At 47.2% G+C, this 24,575-nt stretch overlaps 1 protein-coding gene across 1 annotated transcript in view; it reads left to right on the forward strand.

Moving 5' to 3' along the window:
* Nucleotides 1–24,575, forward strand: part of CACNA2D3 (calcium voltage-gated channel auxiliary subunit alpha2delta 3) — an 867,979-nt gene that overhangs the window by 22,067 nt on the left and 821,337 nt on the right. The gene's annotated exons all lie outside the window — the stretch shown is intronic.

A 24,575-nucleotide genomic window follows, 5' to 3' on the forward strand; every position in this document is an offset into this window, starting at 1 on the left:
TCCTACTTGAGTTCTAGGTCCCCAAAACTCATCCCCTACTTTTCTCTTGGTCTTTGCTTTCCCCGCTCCTACTGCCCCAAACTTGCATCCTTGTCCCTAGAGCTGCTTGTTGAATTCTCAATCTTCGTAGCCTGGTTCCTGAATTCAGCAATCAGCTTTTGAGCTTGTCCTGGACCAGGAGCTCTGTGCTGGGACCTCAGTTGCTGCTGTCTTCGGGCAGCCTTTTCCAATCTCTGTCCTCGCTGGCCCTTTGTACCTCACTTGGGCTCATCACAGCTGACTTGGTTTCTAATTACTTGTGGCTTCCAAGGGCAAAGCCTTGTGATGGTGGTGATGTGATGATGACAACACACTGATACTCTTGAATGTCCACCACAAGCCAGACAGCATTCGAAACACCTAATACGTATCAATACATTTAATCCTCCCACAACCCTGCGGACACGCTGCTCCATTATGATACTTAACCAATGAAGAAACTGAGGCACAGAGACTATTAATTAACCTTCTCAAAGTCACTTGGCTAAGAAGTGATAGAGCCAGGATTCCAGGCAAGCCTTCCACCATCCTTCCTTCCTGGCATGGTGTGCACCTGTCGGGGGACCCTCGGGAACTGACTGTGCTAGTTAGTGACAGGTGTGAGGTGCCCTTCTCCAAGAGTGTGCACCAGGACAGTGGCCCTGAGTGGTAAAGGAGCAACCAGTTACCACTGGTCCTCCGAGTATCAAGAGAAAACAGTGGTGACTAGATTCCTTGCCCCAGAATTTGCTCCCATCACAGGAAGTAGGGAGCTGATGTGCGCATCAGTCATCCCAGGAGCCCTGCTGAGATCTGGCCAGATTCTTTCTCCCTAGTTGCTTTTCTTCCCAGGATCGAAGAAATCCCTAGACCAGACCAAGTTGTTGGGTAGGTGACTTCTCAACAGAAATGCCCAGTTCACACTCACAGGTGCAGATGCTTGGTGTAACCACATGACCTTCAAAGGGGGCCAGAGACAAGCATTTCCTTCCCCTGCAGTGTCCCAGACTTTATGCTGGATGACTACCGAGGAAGAAAGTATAACTTAGGACAAACGATTGCCTTTTACATTACAAAGCATTATCTGTTTATTATAGAATTTTTTTTGAAATACAGATAAATAAAGAGCCAAAATAAACAACTGTGATTCCCGCCTGATCAATGTTAAGTTTTGGGTGCATTTCTTCTAGTCTTTTTTCCTTTGAATATGTGTGTGTATGCATACCTGTGTATTTACTTTACATAAATGGGATCGTAGTATACCAACTATTTCATAATGACAAGACGTTTTCAAGTGGATTCAGGCAGGGTAGGGGCCACTTGAAATGATTCTTTTCCCAAGAAAAATAAAATTCATTCTCTTCTTTGAAAACTTGGAAAGTACCAAATGACATAAGAAGAAAAGAATTCTTCCTAATCTCATGCTGTATGAATAACCACATTAAAATTTTTTAACATTTCTTTTGGGCTGCTTGAAGTTGGAATTAAACTGTAGATACGAAATTTTTTTCCCCTCCTAACTTTATAGCAGGAACTTGTCCTTTTATCATTTAGCCTTCTTTAGAGTGATTTGTCTTCTGGCTACAAAACCTTTCATCATGCGAATGTGGGGTGACATGTCACCTTCCCCCAATTCCAGCACGAAGGTTTTCTAGCACAGGTTTCCCTCCTAGTGTGAACAGTACTTGCATGAACATCCCTGTCTTTCTTCCTGGCCCGGTTCTGATTATGCCCTTGGAGCTGTCATTTCAAGGGGAGTCACTGTGCCAGAGCACGTGAGCTTTGTCAGCGATCTCCTTTCTTGCTGCCATACAAGTGTGTCTTTGCACGTACGTGTGTGCGTGTGTTCATTTGCCTTCTTTGTTTCTCCTGTAGCGTTCAGCTCTGCTCCATGCCCAGGCTTGCCTGGGAGACCAGATGGCATCGGTTGGACTAAGTGACCTTTGTTTTTCCCTACATGTGTGGGACAAATGACTTGGGGCTCAAAGCAAGGCTCTGCGGTCAGACGTACCTGCGCTCAAGTCTGTGTTGCTTCTTGGATGTGTGGGCTTGAGTAAGAGATTCAGCCTCCCTGAGTCTCCGTTTACTAAGAGAAAAATAATATCCCCTTATTAGTTGTATTAGGAGGATTATGTAAAATAATGTGTCAGGTGTAGCATGTAGAAAGGACTCAGTAATGGCAAATGTCATTATGATTATTTTTACTATTTATTCTAACAGTCAGACTTTAGGACTATAGGAATTTGATTCAGTATAAAAAGCATTCATACAGCTAGAGCTTTGAAACATCCCAGAGATCAGTTGCATGTGTATTTTAGCTATCCTGTGTGTGGGTTAGAGGGAGGTGTTGGGATATTCAGTGTCATTTTAAATATCATCATTTGGGATCCCCCAAATAATTTGAGATTTTGGATTGGCTCCTACCCTAAAAGACTGGCTTTAAAAAAATAGACCAGGATCTAAGTGTTGGCTGGGGGGAGAGAAAACTGCCTCCTTAATCTCCCAAACGCAGTTGTTTTAGAAGTCAAATAAATTAAGGGTAGCAGTAATAATAGGAATTAACAATAACTAATTATAAAATGAGTTATATTGCCAATTATGGAGTGGTATCTAAACCCCAGAGGAAATGGAGGTATTTGCAGATGCGAGCTTGTACTGCACGGTGTCAGGAGACAGGGGTTGCCTTTGGGTAATGAAAGCACAGACTTCTGGAAACCGGGTGCCACACCAGAAACTGTTCACTCCTCACTTGAAAAACTGGGACTCCACTGTTGTAAAGAGTTACATTTTTTTTTTTCTTTTAGGGAACTGTCCACTTTATTCATTTATTCATTTAGTATCACGAAAATGTATAAGAAAGAAGAGAGACAATCCAAACACTTTCTGAATGCGAGTGGTCCTGAATAGCAGAGCCTAGTTCTGCCGCGGAATATCCCTGTACCCCGGGGTCCTCTCCAGGGAAGCATGTGACATAGCAGAGCACCCCAACACTGGTGGGAAGAGAGACGTCACCATGCGGCGGAGAGGGTGAGGCTGCAGGACGGTGCGGGGTTGGTGCCTGTTCCTGATCTTTGATCTTCGTGTGGCTGTGGCTGGGGGTGGGGGGGTGCTGCTGCGGTCAGGTAATGATAGTCCCTTTCCACGCGTGAGCTCTGTTCACCCCCAGCACCTCAAACACCCAGCCGGGCCCAAGGGAGCCACCACGGAAAGTGGTGTCTGTCTTCAGATGACACTGAATCTCGAGCCCTGTTTCTCTCTTATCTCTAGAAATAAGGGACAGGTTGCACCTGCCCGGAAGGGGGTTGTTAGGAGGATGAAGTGACTCAGTGGTGTTTTGTGAGCTGCCCTTGGGGGCTAAGATCTCGGTGGCAGTGTACACATCTGTAGCCCTTGGGGACTCATGTGGCTGCTTTGTCCCGTGGAAAGGCTTGGAGGCGGCCGCTGGACACCCAGAACATGTCAAAGCCTTCACCTTTCCTGTTGTTCAAAGTGCTTGGCTGCTTCTCAAACCATTGCCGTGGATCAATTAGCAGAAGTCCTGGGAGTAGGAGACCGATGGTTTTGATTGCCACCCCTTGGTCCCCTCCAGGTGACCGATGCCTTTTGCTGCTTGGATCAGCCTTTGACTGTTCTCTGTTCCCATCGATGTTTCGCTGTTCTGTTGTGGAAATCTCTTTTCTCAAAGGAGACATCCGGTGAGATGGTTTGTAGCCTGGCGGGAGATGCCGGGAGATGGTTCTCTGTTCTTCCGCTGGGGACAAATCCAGGATCCCGTGGTTAGCTCGGTGGGAGCCCCTTTGGAGGAGACATGAAGCTGGAGCCCCGCTTCCCCTGCTGTGGAGTTCTGGTTAGGCACGTTTGGGGAGGCCTGGCCTGAGGCTCTCCTCCACCATGGGCAGGAGTCACAGCTGCATCCCTCTCCAGCAGCCTGCCTTTCAGAGGGGGCAGCATTCTCCGTCAGTGAGCATTTATCCGCTAAGTCTTCTCTGAGCAGGACGGTGTGCTTAGCCCTCCACTCGCATTGTTGAATAGAACCCTCACCACATCCCCCTGAGAGAGATGTACTCCTATCTGACCTTCCTTACAGATGGGAAACTGAGGCAGGAGCCTCCAAGTAACTTGCTCAATGTCCCGCAGTCAGTAAGTGACTCTGGAGAAGCAGAGGCAAGAGGGGAGCTTGATTAGCTCAAACCTGGAGCGTGTGGAGTCTGAGGGAGGTACCGTGCTCAGGGTAACTAGCCAGCGATGGCCAGCCTGTAATTGTTCACCACTGCGCAGGCGGGATCCACATTCTTCTCACTGAGTCCTCCTGAAGACCCGGGGTCCCAGCAAAGAGACCAGGAGCTGTGCTTCGGAAGGACAGTTGGCCGGTCTGGGTCCCCCACGGAAGGAGCCACAGGGGGGGTTTATACGCGCATCTGTCCAATTGTTCTATGCTCTGTCTATACCCAAGATGAGGCCTCTGGGTTTTCCCCTATGACTCCAAAGTCTTGCTGTGAAAAATAAGTCTGCACCACAGAGTGCATTTACGAGAGAGTGTGGCCGGAGAGCTTGGCTTCCAGAAAGGTATGGGCCCAGTCGGGAGGTGCATTCTCTGTGGCCATCATGTCCTGTGGGGCTCATGGGGGTCTTTTCCCTCCCCCATAGGACAGGTGGGAGCAGGGTCAGTGAGTCTCCAAGGTCTTGGTGATGGCGTCTGGCGGGGCACCCAGAAACTGGCCCTGGAGCCTTGGGACATCACTCCTTGGAGGACTTGAGTCCACGTGCCTCCACAGGAGGCTAGGGCTTCCTTGGGGCCCATGGCTCTCTTGTCTTCCTTGGTCCCCATACCCTGCTTGGCCATGTGGCTTTCCCACCCACAGCTGGGATCTGCAGGAGGAGACGCTAAGGGCTCCTGCAGGGGAGTCCTTGTGAGGGACCACCCCATCTGTCCCTGACCCATCTGGTCCTCCGTGCTCCCTGCCTGTGATTGCTGCAGTTGGTCACAGGGTGGCAGCAAGAGTCAGATGCCGAGGCTGCAGCTGGGCTCTGGGTAGCCCTGGACAGAACTCGGGCTCCTCCTCGCTCTGGGGACCCACTGTCCTAGGCCCAGTCTCTTCTTGTGGCCCTTTCTTGCCTGCATCTCAGGTTCAGGGAAGAATGAAAATATACCCTTTTTAGTGAATGATGCTAATAATAGATTTGATTTCTAATTAGTCCTTTCTGCCTCCCAAACCCGTCCTTTTCTGGGAAAGCCACTGCAGAGCTACCAGAAAAGGCGGAAAGCGAATGTCAGGGTAAGAGGGAAGAGCTGCGCGTATCCCCTGCATTGTTGTCTGGCTCGTCCCTTGGACATGTGGTTTTTTGCTCTTCAGGGCCTTGGGGTCTCCATCTGTAAAATGGGGAAGTAGCTTCAGCATCATGAGGTCATGGTGAGGAGTACATGAATTTAAGGCAATCGCTATTGTGCTTGGTGTAGAAGAATCATTAACTAACTTATCTGATTCTTGAAGAACTAGTGTTTGATTGGGACGCTTGGGTGGCTTACTTGGTTAAGTGTCTGCCTTTGGCTAAGGTCATGATCTCAGGGTCCTGGGATCAAACCCTGTGTCAGGGTCTGCACTCAGTGGGAAGTCGGCTTCTCCCCCTGCTCATGCTCTCTCTCCCTCTCTCTCAAGTAAATAAACAAACAAACAAAAAGACACCTCATCTTTGGTGAATATAGCATTAGCATGTGAATGACATCACGGGAGCCCTTGCTTAGAGCATTTCCCAGTAAAGAAAGGACCAAAACAGATCCTTCCCTGTTCTTCTCCACTACTGTCAGTGGTTTTGTATAGAAGAAAATGCAACAGGCTTTGGAGCCAAATGACTTGGATTAGATCCTGACTCTTCCAGCTTCTGTGTGATCTTGTGCAAGTTACACAACCACTTGGTGCCCCTGTTTTCCTCATCTGTGAAATGGGCATAGCTGTAAGACTTCTGTGAGGATTACAGTGTTAATGCAGGTGCATCTGGCACGTGGTGAACACTGTGTTGCTGTTTGCTTTCATTGTCCTGCTTGGTGTCTGCTTGAGGGTCAAGGCGAGCTTTTCCGAAGGTTTCAGGAACAGTTATGATTAGAATGCTCTTATACCCCTAGCTTCCACGGAGTAGGATCCTTGAAGTGTCCAGGGACTCTCGGCCTCAAATATCTCCTCCATTCTGCACATGGGGCTGGGAGGCAGAGACCAGGCTGGGGCTTATAGGGCAGTGGGACAGGTGGATACAGAATCTGACTTTGGAATAGTCAGAAATGCCTCCCAGTACAGATGGCAGCCCCAGAGAGAAAAGCCACCTGATTAAATTTTCCTGAGAGGCCTTGGGGTGTAGGAGACTCAAAAAGGGGGTGACGGTTGAGCCAACAAGGTCTTGGCAGCTGGAATGCGCTTGCCAAATGGAAGTTGCATCTGGGCTGGGGTGGGGGCAGCGTGGGGCACTGCCATGTTTGCAGGAGGTGGGGTGGGATGGGGATGGGGAGTCTGCCGTGGTCCGAGCCCTGCATCTGGGTCCAGAAAAGAAGAGATGGAGCTGGCAGGGTGAGAGGGTAAGAGGGAACAGCTGCGCGTATCCCCTGCACTGTTGGCTGGCTCGTCACTTGGGCATGTGGCTTTGCTCTTCAGGGTCTTGGGGTCTCCATCTGTAAAATGGGGTGCTACCTAGGCATCATGAGGTCATGGAGAGGAGTACATGAATTTAAGGCAATCGCCATAGTGCTTGGCATAGAGGAATCATTAACTTCTCTGATTCTTGAAGAACTAGTGTTTGATTGGGACGCCTGGGTGGCTTCGTTGGTTAAGTGTCTGCCTTTGGCTCAGGTCGTGATCTCAGGGTCCTGGGATCAAACCCTCTCTAGTTGGTACTAGAACAGGTCAGAAGAAGACATGGGGAGACCTGGGGAGAGCCAGGAGGTCTGGTGATGAAGGTTTTATACCAGGGCAACAAGGACTGGGAGAATGGGCACCAGTGAGATGTGTCAGAGGCAGAATCCACATCGGTCCTTAGCATTTGTGGACTCAGGGATGGAGCAGAAATGGAGGGTCTGCGACCTCTTTTCTTCCCCTACCCCCCCTGGCTCTCATTGGCTGTGTGTGGGGGGTCTCACACAAACATGTGGGGACACCCCAGCGGGAACATCTGTGTTCCCCCCACCCTCCCTTTCTGCAGCCAGCACCTCTTGGCTACCCTGGGGCTAGGGCTGCACACTAGGCTACTGGCTGCCCTCAGAAGGACCACTTGGGGAAGGACCCACACAGATCCTGGAAGCAGGCTCAGGGAAGACATTTGGGGCAGGCAATTTCAGGATCCCAGGTACGTGGAACTGAGTATAAAAGGAAGAATGTTGGTTTTGGGTGGGCACATTCCCTTGTTTTTTTAAATTTTTATTTTTTAATTTTTAAAGATTTATTTATTTATTTATTTATTAAAGATTTTATTTATTTGTCAGAGAGAGAGGGAGAGAGAGTGAGCACAGGCAGACAGAATGGCAGGCAGAGGGAGAGGGAGAAGCAGGCTCCCTGCCGAGTAAGGAGCCCGATGTGGGACTCGATCCCAGGACGCTGGGATCATGACCTGAGCCGAAGGCAGCTGCTTAACCAACTGAGCCACCCAGGCGTCCCTAAGATTTATTTATTTAACAGAGACAGAGAGAAAGGGAACACAAGCAGGGGGAGCTGGAGTGGGAGAAGCAGGCTTCCCGCTGAGCAGGGAACCTGATGTGGGGCTCAATCCCAGGACCCTGGGATCATGACGTGAGCGGAAGGCAGGCACTTAACGACTGAGCCACCCAGGCGCCCCTCCCTTGGGTCTTTAGAACCTTCTCTGCTTTGGAAGGACACAGCTTCGGGAAGGCTAGAGAGAGACTCTCTGATGCTTGGGGCCCAGCGCAGGGCCTTCACTGTTGCATGGTCTCAGGAGCCAGCCAAGGAACATAGGAGGAGAGCAGATTGTAGAGTGAGGAGGACAAGCTTGGCTCTGACACGATGCGTCTGGGTTGCCCATCGGATGTTCTCGGATGCTTGCTGGTGCTCTGGGTTTGTCAGAAGTCTGGTTACGGGGAAGGTGGATTTGGTGTCTGGCTCTTAAATGGGTGTTGCACGTCTTATTATTTTATTAACATGCAGTAAGATTTCCTAAAGGTAATTCCCTCCCTCCCTCTCCCCTCCTCAGAGCGTCGTGTGTGTCTCCTAGGCAGATACCTAACAACACACGCAGAGAATAGAAGCAGATTTGCCCTTCTCTGTGGAACTTCAGGTTTGAGGGTCTCCTTCCCTCCATAGGAATAGAAAAGATTTCTGATGGTTCTTGGGGAGAAAAAAAACCCAAAACCAAAACCCTGGAAAATCCCTAAAACTCTGATGAATTAAGATGCAGCTTTCCTGTTGGCAACAGAATTTATCATTTCCTAGTGTCTAGTTTCCTCCTTTCAGTTTTAACTTTAAGTGCACATGGCCTAAGCTTTCCGGGAAGTGCTTTGATAATTTTAAAGGAAAAATAGAGTGAAAAAAGAAGGCCGTTGGGATAGCTTTATTCCCTGGGCAGGAGGAGAGTAGGAATGAATGAGAGCCAGGCATTCCTGCCCAGCTCCCTCCCCTCTCCTGAGACCGTGGGCTGGGCAAGCCTGGCCCCTCCATTCTGGCCTTGCTTCTTCAACACAGTGTGCCCATGGCATCTAAGCTGGGGATGAGTCTGGTGTCTCTGGGAACCCTTAGGAAGCTTCACCAGATAATCTGGGATAAGGTCAATTCTCTGCAAATGTTAGCATCATTAGTATTTCTACTATTGTAATTCCTCTAACTTAGTTCCCTTATATGGTAGAGTTTATTGTCACATTCCTCTGGGAGACGCATGCGTCCTGTAGGAAAACAAAACTATTATAGAGGAACAAATCAAGGGATAATTAAAATTCAGCCAGACTTGGAGAGTATGCTACAACGAGATAGCTCTTGAAGTAGCTGCATCATGGGGGCTTAAGATATGATGGGTAAGTGGATGGGGGAAGGGGGGGAGGGAGAGACAGAGGAATGAGTGAATGGGTGGATGGACAGAGGTGGGGAGGGATGGAGGGAGGAAGGGAGGGAATCCATGGGTGGAGAAGTGGATGGTTGGAGCGGAGAGGAAGGGAGGGAGGGTGGATGCAGGATGGAGGGTTGGATGAAGGGCTAGATGGATGGATGGGGAGACGGATGATTGGGAAGACAGACGGATGGATGGAGGAAGCGGTACCTGGGTGGAGAAGTGGATGGTTGGAGCGGAGAGGAAGAGAGGGAGGATGGACAGACGGATGGGAGGAGGAAGAGAGGGATGCAGCCCAAATGAAGTTTTGAACACAAGTAGTTCTTCTGTTCCCAGGGGCCTTGGGATTCTTGGCCCTTCTCCTGGGCAGTTGTTCTGTGCCCCCCTCCAAGTTGATATATCCACCTACTTGGCCAGTGCTGGTCCATGGGGGCAGGGTGACACCCATGAAAAGGGGTGTTTTGTTGAGTCCGTGCTGAGAAAATGACCAGTCCAGGGACCAGGAACATGCTTGGCTTCAGCCCCTGGCATAATGCTGCGGTGTGGTCTGCGATGTGCTTCCTGTTTCTGCATCATCAGGGTGCCACACACAACACTCCCCACAACTTTCTTTTCTTACTTCCTTACCCCCACTCCTATCCTCAAGAAGAAACTCCTTTCCCTTAAAAGGTTATATACTTTTCCCTCTTCTCGTTGTCATCCATCGAGTTCCCTGGCAAACCCGCTCAGAGTTATTAATATTCCTAGCATCTTTGTAGGCTCTGCTCCAATATTACGTTTTCTATGAAACTTTTGGTAGGCTCCTGGAAGGGGTTAGAATTAGAAGTGTGTTTATACCACCGTGCTTCTGCAGGACCCATCTACACCACTGTCAGAGAAACTTAAGAGCATTGATTCAAGGTTGCCTGATGTTTGGCTATTTCTGTCCTTGGCATCTCTTTCAAGACACTGAGATCTGGAGGGCAGGACCCCTCTGGTTCACTCCTGTCTCTCAAAGGGCCTGGCACCAACCTGTAGTGGTTAATATTCCATCCTTGAAGCAAATGGCATTCAAAGAAACATTGTCATCTCAGGAGAGGGGCTGCTGTGCTGAGGCTGAGTTTATATCAAATGTCACACCTGGGATGTTTTGGCCATTGAGCTCATGTCTGTTTCTTTAAAAGTATTTCTGTTGGGTGCCTGGGTGGTTCAGTGGGTTAAAGCCTCTGCCTTCAGCTTGGGTCATGATCCCAGGGTCCTGGGATCAAGTCCCACATTGGGTTCTCTGCTCAGTGGGGAGCCTGCTTCCTCACCTCTCTCTCTGCCTGCCTCTCTGCCTACTCGTGATCTCTGTTTGTCAAATAAATCAATAAATAAAATCGTTTTAAAAAATAAATATATTTATATTGATGGATCCCTCTTATTTGGTGGAACTTTTAAGTGATGCTCACATAAAAAAAAATCCATTAGAGAGTTCGACTTCCTTTCAAAACCCTCATCGATTAAATGCATACAAACTCAAATCTCACACCATCTAGCACCTAGTAGGTACCTCAGATATTTCTCAGAAGTTGATTATTTGTCTACTCCGTGGGCCAGGGAACCATGGGTTGGGAGATGGATAAACCGAGGGAGATATGAATCCCTCAAGGCCCAAGAGAGAGGAGAGACGAAGGCAAAATGAAACCTCAGAAGGTCATTGCCCCATCTCCCCTTCTTAATTTTTAATAGTGTTTCTAGAAGAAACCCATGGGAAGGTATTTTTAAAGAGACATTTGTAGACATTTTTAACTGTAACCTATGATTGATCTTTTTAATACTTGAAGAATTTTTATCTAAGTATGAGGACAACCAAGTGTGGTTGTGTGACTTGGCGCTGTTGAGGCAGCTTCTGTTCCCTGAAGCAAAGATGTCCCATGGGAAGGAGCTTTTATTGACGTTCAGTTCATACGGGTGACACTAGGGATGGGGTCAGGAATCCGGGGTCTTGGGAAAGCCTCATAACACTCAGTCTGCTCACAAGTTCATTGTGTTATATAAATGGGCCACAGGCTCGCTGAGACCCCAGTGTCCCTTTGGAGGAGAAAATAGGGAGTTTCCTCTGGGTTGAATACCCATAGACCATAGACAATGCAGGGTGCAGTGTACTGTACATGTAAAGGGACATGTGGTAGCTCTATGACCTCAAGCAGGTTAAGTCACTACTCCGGACCTCAAGGATCACATCTGTGAAAAGGGGACATTGATCATTGGGGGAAGGTTAGGATTACAGATGTAAGTGCTGGTTCTGTACTTGATAGAGCCACAGGTCAATGTCTGCAGCCCACCTGAATCCCGTAGTTGAAAACACTGAAAGGAAACTGCAAAGGAGAAGTGTGTATAATTTACTTTGGAGTCAGAATAAATATGCTAACTGAAAAATGGGTGGGGTCTCTCTCTTTTTTTTTTTTTTTTAAAGATTTTATTTATTTGACAGAGATCACAAATAGGCAGAGAGGCAGGCAGAGAGGAGGAAGCAGGCTCCCTGCTGAGCAGAGAGCCCGATGTGGGGCTCGATCCCAGGACCCTGGGATCATGACTCGAGCTGAAGGCAGAGGCTTTAACCCACTGAGCCACCCAGGCACCCCTCATTCTTTTTTTTTTTTTTTTTTTAAGATTTTCCTTTCTTTATTTCTTTTTTAATTTGACAGAGATCACAAGTAGGCAGAGAGAGGAGGAAGCAGGCTCCCCACCGAGCAGAGAGCCTGATGTGGGACTTGATCCCAAGACCCAGGGATCATGACCTGGGCCAAAGGCAGAGGCTTAACCCACTAAACCACCCAGGCGCCCCCGGGTCTCATTCTTGTGGGACTTGTGAAATAAGTTAAATCTCCTTTATTGAATCAACATTACTGAGTACGGGCTGTGTGTCAGCACTATGCTTGTGCTATAGTTTATAAATGGCGAACAAGGCAGAGGTGACCTCAAGACATTGGGTTGGGTGCGGGTGCCAGGCTGGACAGGTGCTAAGTCAAGGAATACACATATAACAACATCACGATGAAGAGAAAAAAGGGGCTGGAGTCTTTCTTTAGAACTTTTTAACATGACCCACAGTAAGAAATATATTTACATGGCAGATGTGTGTGTGTGCTCAGTAATTGTTTTTCATTATATACATTACATCGATGTTTTCATTCTACTTATTTAGAAACTGGTCGTTCCAACCCACTAAATTAATTTTATTACCCGTTGTTGGATTGCCACTTGCAGCTTGAAAAACTTGTGTAGAAAAAGCCTTAATGTTTTTTGCTGGCACTTGGCTCTGGTGTATGCGTCCCTCACTGTAAAATGAAATGCAACCTAAAATCCTTTCGGATCCTCTGTATTGCATCGCTTGGGCCTTTAGCCAGTGAAGAATCAGAGGCTAAGTAATGGGGTAGATTATAATCAAACCCTGAGTTTTAGACCTAGTTTCCAGCTTTTTAGCTGCAAAATATGGGGATTTGTATTAGCCTAAGATTGTTAGTAGGTGTGTGTGTGTGTGTGTGTGTGTGTGTGTGTGTGTGTGTTTGTGTTAGATCTCTGGAATGGATGCCCCAAATGGCTCTTTTTTAAAAAAATAAAGTAATTTATTTATTTGAGGGAGCACACAAGAGAGCACATGCATGGTGGGGAGGGACAGAGGAAGAAGGGGAGGGAGAATCTTCAGCAGACACCCCACTGAGCATGGAGCCTGAGGCCAGTCTTGATCTCACCATCCTGAGATCATGACCTGAACCCAAATCAAGAGTCAGACCCTCGGCTGACTGAGCCACCCAGATGCACCCCCCAAATGTCTCTTTTAACCCAAGGAGCTCATTTGAATGCTGTTTCCATTTCAATCCTTATTTTCTTTCATTCAAATTCAAATTTTACTAAGGTCCTACCATGTATCAGGGTTTTATCTATTTATTAAAAGATTTATTTATTTATTTATTTGACAGAGATCACAAGTAGGCAGAGAAGCAGGCAGAGAGAGAGAGAGAGAGAAAGAGAAGCGGACTCCCTGCTGAGCAGAGAGCCTGATGCAGGGCTCAATCCCAGGACCCTGGGATCATGACCTGAGCTGAAGGCAGGGGCTTTAACCCTCTGAGACACCCAGACACCCCTTGTTTTTTTTTTTTAAAGGAAAAATGTGAAGTTTATATTTCCTAGCATTTGTTATGTGCAAGGCACTAAAATAAGCACTTTTATGTAATTACTCATTTGATGCTCTGGATAACCTGATTAGGGAGATACTCTTGTTACCCCCATTTTACAGGTGAGAACCGAGCTTAGGGAGGTAAAACAAAGGACCTAACATCACGTGATACAGTTACATTTGAGTCCAGAGCTCTTGGGCCCAGGATTGTGTTTTTAACCCTGTGTTGTTTGCTAGTGTGTTTGTTAAAGCAGTACATATACATTCTATACATTCTATGCCTTGAATGCCCCTTACTATAATATAATAATAAATTATTATTATTTCCTCAATTATAATTTATTATAAATTATAATAAATTATTATAAATTATAATTTATTATAAATTATAATAAATTGTTATTATTTCCTCAATTATAATTTGAATATGCCTGTTTAATTTTTTTCTCTTACAGGTTGCCTGTCCCAAGGACAGCCACTCTTCTTGAATTCTGCACTCTGGCCTTATTTACCCGGTAGTGCCTGGCCAAACGAGGTTTTGCCCCACCTGATTCTGAGCTCATGTGACATGATGCCCTACGGCCACATTAAAATACCCATGATCTTTTTGCTGATATACAGTTCAGACCTGCCAAAAAAAGAACATGCTTCTGTGATTCCCTCTCCCTCTGCAAGGTCAAAGCCATGTTCCCGGGGTGCCTGGGTGGCTCAGTGGGTTAAGCCTCTGCCTTCAGGTCAGGTCATGATCTAGGGTCCTGGGATCGAGCCCCACATCGGGCTCTCTGCTCAGCAGGGAGCCTGCTTCCCCTACCCCCACCCCCCCCGCCTGCCTCTCTGCCTACTTGTGATCTCTGTCAAATAAATAAATAAAATCTTCAATTAAAAAAAAAAGCCATGTTCCCTACATTTCAGTTATTGATAGTTGCTGTTTTTCCATAAATTGACTTCCTTTTTTTAACTTTAATAAAATTAGTCAAATAGAGATCTTGCATCAGTGCTATAAATACATAGCAAACTATGATCACCTGCCACAGTGCGAGTAGCTGCCGTGAAAACAAAACAATTGTATGAAATTCTGTTTTTGCCCGCTGAAGGCCCTGTGCTGGAGGCCTGTTCTGTCTTTTAGGAAGGGCCTTTAGAGGGGTGGTTTTATGGGTCAGGCTATGCTACACTCGGTTGCAATAATAAATATGCCTTGGAATCTCACGGCATACTCTAACACAGCTTTGCCTGTGATGCACACACAGCCTGCTGAGAGCCGATGAGCCTCCAGGCAGTGTCCATCCTGAATCTCCACTCAGGCCTCTGGGCCACTTCCATCCTGGCTCTACCTGCACACCTCGTGGCCTGTCTGGTTGCTGTGGAAGGAGGAGAGAGAGGGAAAGGATGCTCCCTGGCTCTATCTGCCTGGGCTTGGATGGGATACACAGAACTTCTTCTCAACTCCATTGTCCAGAACCAATTACGTGGCCTCAGCCTAGTGACAAGGGATGTGGATATGTTGTTAACGCTAACCTTGGATACATCATTGTTGTTTGTTTGTTTGTTTGTTTGTTTCTTTTTCTTAATGTGAGCAAAAGAATTCAAAGCAAGCTGCGAGGAAACTGCCTCATGGTGTGGATGAATGACATTTCATGTCGGCTCATCACTCCTGCCCAATGTGCCGGAAGATGCTGTTCGCAGATCCCAGCGCCAGAGATGGGGCTGTGGGGCCGTTGAAGGAAGGCCATTCAGGTGGAGGGCTGTTTCCTGGAGCAGAGGTTCAACACGAACGTATTTTTATTCAAATGGTTTGTTTGAGAAATAGATACATTTCAGAACTTTTATTTATTGTAGCTTAAAAATACGCAGAATGTCATTTTTATTGTTACTCTACTGAAAATCCTCTGCTTTTCATGTTATCTTGTCCAATGTATTCTCTTTTGGAACATAATTGCTAATATAAGTCTATAGCTTGTTTTTCGAGGCTGTGCAGCCTGATTTACGTGCCTGTGTGATGTCTCCCCAGCTAAAAGAAAGCTCCAAGGATACAGGAAACTTTTTAGTCCTCTCGTTGCCTTAGGTTGGGTTCCAGCGGCAGACCCTGGGTTAGTGATAGGAGAGCAAATAGCTTCTTTGTAAGAGGCACCTAGGAGACACCGTGTGTGGGGTACAGAGTGAGGAAGAGATGTGAGAGCAGGCAGGAAAGGGGGCTTTCTCAAGCCCGTCACCACGGGAACGTGGTTGGCAGGGGGACCCTGGCAGTCAGTGCAGCGCACCCAACTGTGGAATTTTCCATCTCAGAGGACGACGGAACAGAGGCCTTTGTGTCCCAGTGCCTACCAGCCTTTTGAGGGCTGCTCCCAGGAGGCAGTCCGTCCTCAGAACTTCCCGCCATTTGGGATTTGGGGGGGGGGATTGTGGGTGAGGGACCAGTTATATCTGCCATACTCGTAGTGCCTAACGGTCAGTCTCTTTGACTCCCCGGGAGTCAGACTCCAAGAGGTCCCCCTTGCTTCCTGACCTTCAGGCTCTTTTTTTTTTTTTTTTTTTTTTAAAGATTTTATTTATTTATTTGACAGAAAGAAATCACAAGTAGATGGAGAGGCAGGCAGAGAGAGAGAGAGGGAAGCAGGCTCCCTGCTGAGCAGAGAGCCCGATGCGAGCCTCGATCTCAGGACCCTGAGATCATGACCTGAGCCGAAGGCAGCGGCTTAACCTACTGAGCCACCCAGGCACCTCGACCTTCAGGCTCTTAAACAATCTTCTCCCACCCTGAATCAGGGTGGGCCTTTCCTGGCGGACGTGGTGATGTGTGACCTCCAAGGCTTGGTCTCTACTGCGGTGTCCTGGATGTCTTGCCCTAGGAGAGCTAGGCCCCTGCCATGCAGGGCCAGAGTAGAGGGGAGCTAAAGCCCCTGGCCGACAGCTGACACAGCCTTGGTAGCCAGGGCCCATGAGCCCAGTCATGAGCCGCATTGAAAGTGCAGCCTCTTGCATAGTCTTTGAGCGAGGGCACCCCCGCTGAGAACGGATGGCACCCACTTGGTAGACCCCACATGAGACCTGTTCAGCTGAACCCTTCCCTGTTCCCAACCCACAGAAATTGCGAGACGCAAGAAATTATCATTACTGTTTCAGTCCAGTAGGTTTTAGGGTGACGTGTTGAACAGCCAGAGATAATGTTTGTGCTCACCAAAGTCTCCAAGTGCTTTGCAAGCCCCGGGTGCTGGGGTGATTTCTTCTTTCACTGAGGAATGACACGTGTTGAATAAAGCTGGTGATTTAGGAGGGAACAGACAGAAGAAAGGAGAAATTCTCTGTGTAGAGGCTCTTGCCAGTTAGCAACTTGCTAGTAATCGTTGCATTCAAAAATTTTCTGGGGAAAAGGGAAAAGCAACAAATAATTTTAAAAGGAGCTGCAGAAGGACATTACCACTAGGGTGGGGAACAGAGCAGCTCTAGGATGCTGGAAGCCCCAGAGATGGTCTCTTGTGCTGTTGTTGTCAGTAATCTGGGCTGCAAATTTCCAGTTTCCCCAGCGGGGCTGCTAGAGCTCTGTGATTCTCTTGCAGGGGTTAGGATGGGAGTAGGAGCCCCCTAGCTGGCAATTTCTGTGGGCTTTTATTGGGTCTCTCTAGGGGGTGTGTTTTCCAGTGACAGCTCTGAGGTCAGCCTGGGCGAGGAAGGAAGATCCCCTAGTTGTTAATTTAGCTCCCTCTGTGAGCTGTTTTATTTCAGATGTCTCCTGTGGAAACTTTGTTCCAGACCAACTTGAACAGGTTTTCAGTATCCATTCTGTCTTTGAACAATATATGGAGTCCACCACTTGCCAGGAAAGAGGGAGCGGGTTCTGAAAGCTCATGGATGCAGTGGGGTCCTCTCTGCATCCAGCCCTGCCCAGGCAGAATCAAGGGGTAGAGCTTCTTTCCAGGATAAATGGACTCTTCCTTTTTGCATAAAACCTAATCTCTTGAACAACAAGACTGTGGCAGCTATATTGGCTTCTTGGAATCGGATGGCCTTGCTGTTTTCCCAAAGTTAGTGGTGGTTTTTCTCTCAGCTTGCTTGCTTGCTTGCTTGCTTTCTTTCCTTCCTTCCTTCCTTCCTTTCTTCCTTCCTCTCTTTCTTTCTTTTCTTTTCTTTTCCTTTCCCTGAAGCTTTGATGGAGGTCCCACCTGCTGTGCTTGCTTCTGTGTTCTTTGAGGGAGTGGAGAGAGGGTGCTTCCTTTTGTGGAAATATTTCTTATGTGTTAACCCAGCAAAAACTTCTGGAATTTGTGCCACTCGAAGCTTTGGGCAGACTCACTCATGTGCATAAATGTGAAAGAAATTGGCCTTCTAGATCCTCTCCCTGTGATGGTCCCCAGTGATGTTTGCAGATGGTTCACGTGTCCTTCCTCAGGTGGCACGATGAATCGCTCTTCCCGTGCTGTTGATGTGAAGTGTGGCCATGTCACTGGATTTTGGCCAGTGGAATAGGAGTGGAGATGATGTGTGCTACTTCCAGGGAGAAGCCTGTAGGAATCACACGTCTGATGAGCCAGCACAGCAACTGTAGGGTTTCAGACAGTCTTAGAGGCTCTGTCAATCTGTCCCTTTCAAATCATCCCTCTGACCTGAGTCCTCTTCAGACTATCCCCTCTGCCTGGACAGAGTCCTGGCCGGTTCAGACTCCATCAAACTAGTACATGATCGTTCATGAAAATCTGAAAAATGGGGAAACAGAGAAAAAAACCCCATAATTTTATACCCAAACATCACTATTATAACATATCTTTTTTGTCCCGCACATATACTTTGTTCCTTGCCCAGTGCAGACTTTTTTTTAAACTCAGATACAGTCATTTGGTATCTACAATCTTGTCTCCTTTCTCATTCTCAGAGTTATTTTTAAGATGTACTTATTTATTTTCAAGAGAGAGAAGTAATCGTTAAAACTTGTTTATTTTAGAGAGAGAGAAAGAGGGGACTCAGCAGAGAGTCTGCTTGAGATTCTCTTCCTCCCCCTCTGCCCCTTCCCTGCTTGGGAGTGTGGAGCCCTAACATAGGGCTTGATCCCACAACCCTGAGATCATGACCTGAGCCAAAATCAAGAGTCAGACCTTAACCGAATGAGTCATCTGGGCACCCCCATCCTCAGTGTTTTTATACACTGTTCTTAAGAGTCCTTCTTGGGTGCCTGGGTGGCTCAGTGGGTTAAAGCCTCTGCCTTTGGTGCAGGTCATGATCTTAGGGTCCTGGGATCGAGTCCATCATCGGGCTCTCTGCTCAGCGGGAAGCCTGCTTCCCCCTCTCTCTCTGCCTGCCTCTCTGTCTACTTGTGATCTCTGTCAAATAAATAAATAAAATCTTCAAGAAAATAAAAAGAGTCCTTCTTAATGACAGGGAATAAGGGATATAGTTTAAATAAAAAAGACTTTTTAAACTTTGAAATTTACATTTTGCATAATCGTCACATATCCAGTTGTAGAGGAGGAGGCAAGTGAAAAATAAACAAATAAAATAGATTTAACACATTTCTCACACATGCCTCTTGTGGACCAGGACTATGCTGGGTATGGAGGCCAACATGGTAGAATACTCACATTCCTACAGGCCTGATGCTGATAAACGTTGACTATATTTCTTTCTTTCTTTCTTTTTTAAATTTGTTTATTTGACAGACACAGATCACAAGTAGGCAGAGAGGCAGGCAGATGGAGAGGGGGAAGCAGGCTCCCTGCTCGATCCCAGGACCCTGGATCGACCCTGGGATCATGACCTGAGCCGAAAGCAGAGGCTTTAAACCACCAAGCCACCCAGATGCCCCAATCTATTTCTAATCCTTTTCTTTTTTTTGACTAGTTTGGATTCATTACCCAGTGAGTTCTTTGTCTTCCTTGGCTAATGGAATCTACCTGTTTTGAAAAACAACACGCACAGAAATTGCCTCTTTCCAGGGGGAGGACCCCAGAATATACGGTTTGGGGAGTACACTTTATGAAAAAGAACACAAAGTGGCAAATAGAAAAGAAATCACCGCAGTTTGTTTACTTGAAAAGTTGAAAGTGTCATTCGTGTAACAAACATACCACAAATGTAACAAAACCCAGAAAATGACACAAAATTATTCTTATTATTCTTATCATTTTAATTAACTGCCTGACGGGCTCCGTAATCTCCTTACGGTTTTTGGCTGAATGCTCGTTGATCAACGGGCTCTTCATATGATGACGACTTTGTAATACCGTTTTCTATGGAGAGAATGGGAAGATGATTCATTCTTGTTGGCAGGGACTCTTTGCACGGGATGCCCCATAGAATAATTTGGGGACTATTAAGACTCCTGAAGCCCACGTTGCTCCCTAGACCAATGGAGTCAGAATTGCTGGGACATGGGCATTAGTTTTCGGTAAAACCATGGGTGAGAACCGCAGCTCTGGACAGATGGTGGAAATTCGACTTTTATTTATTATTTATTTTAAAAAAGATTTTATTTATTCATTGGACAGAGAGACAGATCACAAGTAGGCAGAGAGGCAGGGAGAGAGAGGGGGAAGCAGGCTCCCCGCTGAGCAGAGAGCCTGGTGCAGGGCTCGATCCCGGGACTCTTGAGACCATGACCTGAGCCGAAGGCAGAGGCTTAACCCACTGAGCCACCCAGGCACCCCGAAATTCGACTTTTATTATTGACGGCTTAGCAAACCTTCTTTCAACTTCACTGCTTGTTACTGGTATTGTCACGTATATTTTTAGGCCTGTTGTCCAATGTGGGAAAACCCCCATCACATCTCTCTCATCCGCGCGCTGTGAGGCCGCCGTAGGGCATTTCAGATTTTCCGTGCAGTGGCTAATCTTAAATGTTCTTTGAATTGAAGACACTCATTCACCGGTTTGTCATCGGTGTCCTCATTTCATCCAGGCATTTAGCGAGATGTATGCTATTTTTCAATGAGGTCGGTATTTCATGTCAAAGGAATAAGAAATCAGATGGCCTGAAGCTGTGTGATTGGCTGAGAGCGTCGCAGCTGAAGGAAGAGTGTGCGCAAAGGCCGAGTCCCGCTGGCGAGTGCAGTGTAGATAGAGGGCAGTGGGTCGGTGGGGCAGCTGGGGGCCCTGTAACTAGGCCAGGGAGCCCGGGCGCAGGTGGGAAAGTGCCACTTGCTGGCAAGTGCTGGAGGATGGACCCTCTGCTTTTTAGTGAAGGGAGCAATAAGCATATGGAAGATAGTCCCTTGGAGGGCTAATATTATTCCTTTCAGAGACATTGCAAAGCTTTGTGTGAATGCCACAATATTATTAATTACTAAACACTAATGATTATCCACGGAAACTAGACATATGTATAGTCCCCTTCACGGGATCTCCCAACACCACTTGCCCTTCACTGCACCCCTGCAAACCCTTGGCCACACCAGTGCCCCGTGCCAGGAGGAGTGGTGTTCCCGAGGGTGAGTTGGTGGAAAGAAGGCAGTGATCTTAACCAGTTGAGGTTAAAACCGCTTTTTTGTTACCTTGGCAAACACATATGAATGTGAACACAGTCCCGAGTTTTCTGGAGGGCACCCCTGCCAGGGAGGGCTCCTGGAGGTTGAGTCTTAGCTTCCTAGTGTACCCACCCGTCCTTTAGCATATGAATTAGTGACTGAATGTCATGTGGGAGGGCTTATGAGGGAATGACAGAGCAGCTGATGACCAAGTTTCAGCCCTAGGACCTTAAAGAACCATTCAGACTTTTGTGTCTGTCCTTCCATTTTCATTATAGGAGAAATGATTGTTGCTTTTTGAGGCAGCAGCCTCACACAGTCTGTAGATATCATGATATGAAAATCATCACTCTTAGGCTGCCATCCTGTTTCCATTGTGGACCTTGACTAGAGGCTCCTTTAGGAAGTAGAGCAAAGGCTGAACCAAAGCCAGGCTGGTTAGGGGTTCTGAGTGTTGTTACTCCCTGACATTAAGACAGGGATGATCGCTCCTTGGGGAGTAGCCACTATGTGGTTTCGTACCCTACTAGCCACAGGTGCAGAGGTTCACTGGCTCATAATCTGGGCTCACATCCATGGTCATGGCCGTTTCTGGGATGTATGGAGCGCCAGGAGTCCTGGAGGGGCTCAGATCACAGACAGCACTCTTCCCCAGCTCTTGTTGGAGACAGGCAAAGGATGGAAGTTAGCCTAATCTGAAAGCAAGGACACTGAGCCAGAGCTGTCTTCCACGCAGGGTTATTGATTATGTGCCCACTGTATGCTGGTTTTGGGTCATATGCTCGGCATGGAGATATTTTGGTTACTATTGCTGAGTGACAACAGTACCCCAGAACTTCATGGTGCAAAACAGCATTTTGTTCTACTCATGGATTCTGGAGTAAGGAATTTGAACATAGCAGGGTCACTTGTTTTTTGCTGGGACTTCATCTGGGAAGACTTGAAGACTGGGGATGACTTGGTGGCTGAGGGTTGGAGTTTTCTGGAGTCAGCTTCACTCTTGTGTGTATCCCAGGACCTCAGCTGGCCCATCCATGGGGTCTCTCTGCATAGAATGGATTGGACTCCCTTAGAATGTGACAGTTGAGTTCCAAAAGAACAAGAAGTGAATGGTACCTTAGGACCTCATTTGAAAAGTCTTGATTGGCCTCACTTGGCTTCACTTCTGCCACATTGGTTGACTCAGTAAAGGTCTGTCCACATTCAAGATGAAGGAGTGGTAAGATTTTTAAAAAAAATCTTGTGGGATGGGAAATATTGTTGGGGGCCATCTTTGGAAAATGCAGTCTGTCTCAGAGGGGCCCAGGTGCTGGCCTCATGAAGCTTATAACTTGGTGGGTAAGGCAGCCAGTCATTGAATTATTCAACAAATATTTATTGAATACTTGAAATCTGCCAGGTTCTGTCCTGAGTGATGGGGATTCAGAGATAAATAAGATGGATGTACTCTCTGACAATGGAGTCTAACTGCTGATGGTAGAAACTGTTAAGAAATAGTTAAAATTAATATATAATGTAATGTCATGTAGTGATTAATTGAAATAAAATGTAAGTTGGGTAAGGGGATAGGAGACAATGGGACGTGCTGTGTTAGGGCAATTAGAGAAGTAGAGAAGACTTATTGATTAGGCGTTTCCTTGAGGGAAGATGAAGTGCAAGGTCCAGAGGCAGAAGTACCATTGACATGTTTGAAAAATATTCAGAAGGCTGGCACAGTTGGAGCAGAATGAGTAAGGAGAAGAGTGGCTGAAAATGAAGTTGGAGAAATAGTCAAGGGTCAGATGTTATGGGGCCCAGCTGTGGTGCTGACTGTGGGTTTGTCATGGAGTGCAATGGGAGCTTGTAACAGTTAGCTTTTGCTGGGTTATGCTGCAGTAACAACCAAATCTCAGTGACCTACGACAACTAATTGTGTTAAGTTCTGGGATTGGCTATAGTTCACCTTTCAAACATTTAACCAAGACTGTTGTGGTTAACTTCATGGGTCAGCCATGGCTCCGCTCCACGTCCTCTTCATCCCAGGATCCAGGCTGAGTCATCCTTCTCTGAGAGAGTGCTATCCTGGTGGTAGAAGGAGAAAGCAGTAGTTGAATCTGTGACAGCTCATAGAGCTATTGCTTTGAAGTAGGCCTGTCACTTCCATTGACATTTCATTGGCCAAAGGAAGTCATATAGTCAAGCCTGATGTCAGTGGGATGGGGGTGACAATCCTCCCAGAGGAAGGGGTAGAAATCAGTTATGAACAAATAATATGCTTTACCTAAGCCATTAGAGGCTTTGAGCGAGCAATGACATCTTGCTATTTCAGAAGATTCCCTGGAGAAACAAATGTAACACTGCTGTTGAAATGAGAGCCGGATAGGATAGAGTGCAGTGCTGTAAATCCTGGAGTGACAGCTGAGCAGAGATCTGCAGGAAGAGGAAGTATCAATGGATCTATATAGCCCGCATGGTGGGCACGATGTCAGATGCTGCAAGAGGTGCTCAGCCCCTTCCCACACGGACCACATGGTCTAGCTAGGGAAAAGACTAGTGAACAGTCAATTTCAGTATAGTGTGGTCGGTTCCTGGCTAAAAGGTCAGGCCAGGGGGCTATGGCAGCACCCAGTAGGGTGTCTAATCCAATCAGGATGTCAGGGCAGGAGATGACTCCTTGACTGAGACTCAACATTAAGTAGGAGTTGGCCAAGTGAGGAGACAGGAACAGGGGATAGACAGAGGGACCAGTATCAGCAAAGTTTCCTAGGTGAGAAGGATGGCTTTGTGTCGCCTGCTCTCTGTATTAGGGGAATTAGCTAAGATCTGAGCGGAGCCCCACAACATGTCTGTCTGGTAGGTATCCTGGTTCCACGGGTATTAAAGCTGTACGTCTCAACCTTAGGAGTACCTCCACACTAACGATGTGTGAACAAATAGCTCTCCGCCCATGGCTGGGATTAACACACTGAGCAAGCGGTGAGAGCTCATCCCAAGACTGGGCTTTCTACCATATTCTCCTCCTCCTGGGAGTGCAATTTGAATTTTGTCATTTTGTTTTCTTGGTTCTGCAGGTTCCATTCAGATTTGTGTACCTGACCTTTGTCCATGCAGCTCCTGAGCCTCTGAAAGAGCTTTTTCCTCCTCTGGATTCAATTTTCAAACCCTTTGAAGGGAAGGGAAGACTTGGTAATCTTCTAGTCCTTGCTTTTTACCCAAAGGCCTTAGGAGGTGGGTGATTTGCAGTGAGGGGAGGGATGGCTGGGTGTATCCTCAGCCTCTCCTCAAAAGTCCTCTGTGTGGTGTGGACTGTGGTGCCCAGTTTGCCACTTCCAGGCTCTGTGGCCTCTGACAAGTTAGTTACCCTCTCTGTGATTTCTCAGGAACCTTGTGCAGGTTCAGTGAAGTAAAGTATGCAAAGCACTTAACCTAGGACCATGGTAAAGACTCTCAGTAAACAATGCCTACCACCTCTGTTACAGCCGTGTCTAGCTTTCCTAGTGGCAGAATAGGGAGAAACAGCCAGAAAACCCGAGGTCTGGTCCCAACTGGCTTTCTGAACCAGCTGGCTGAACTAGGGCAAGGGTCTCCACTTCTCTGAATCATCTCTTTCTTTTGTATCAAACAAGATGAATGAAGATCAGTCTTTTTTAATGGAAACTTTAATGGCATTTGAGGAGGGACAGTAGTTGGTTCTGTGTTCACGCTAAATGCCGGTGGCCTCCCTGCACTGTTACAATCCCAAATAGCACCCCCACCAAATATTTCTGAGTGTCCCCTGGAGGGGGTGATGGTACTGGCCCTTAGGAAGTGCTAAGGAAACAAGCTCATCCTGAGCCTCGGTTCTGGCAAAGTGAGGATCTTCTAGGGTGGTTAGATGAGAAGTAGGCCACAGGTGCCCTCTGCTCTGATGATTCTGAGATGGTTTCATTTCCTCTGACTCCAAAGCTCCTGGACCC

This window comes from Mustela lutreola, chromosome 2 (assembly GCF_030435805.1).
Source record: "Mustela lutreola isolate mMusLut2 chromosome 2, mMusLut2.pri, whole genome shotgun sequence".
NCBI lineage: Eukaryota > Metazoa > Chordata > Mammalia > Carnivora > Mustelidae > Mustela > Mustela lutreola.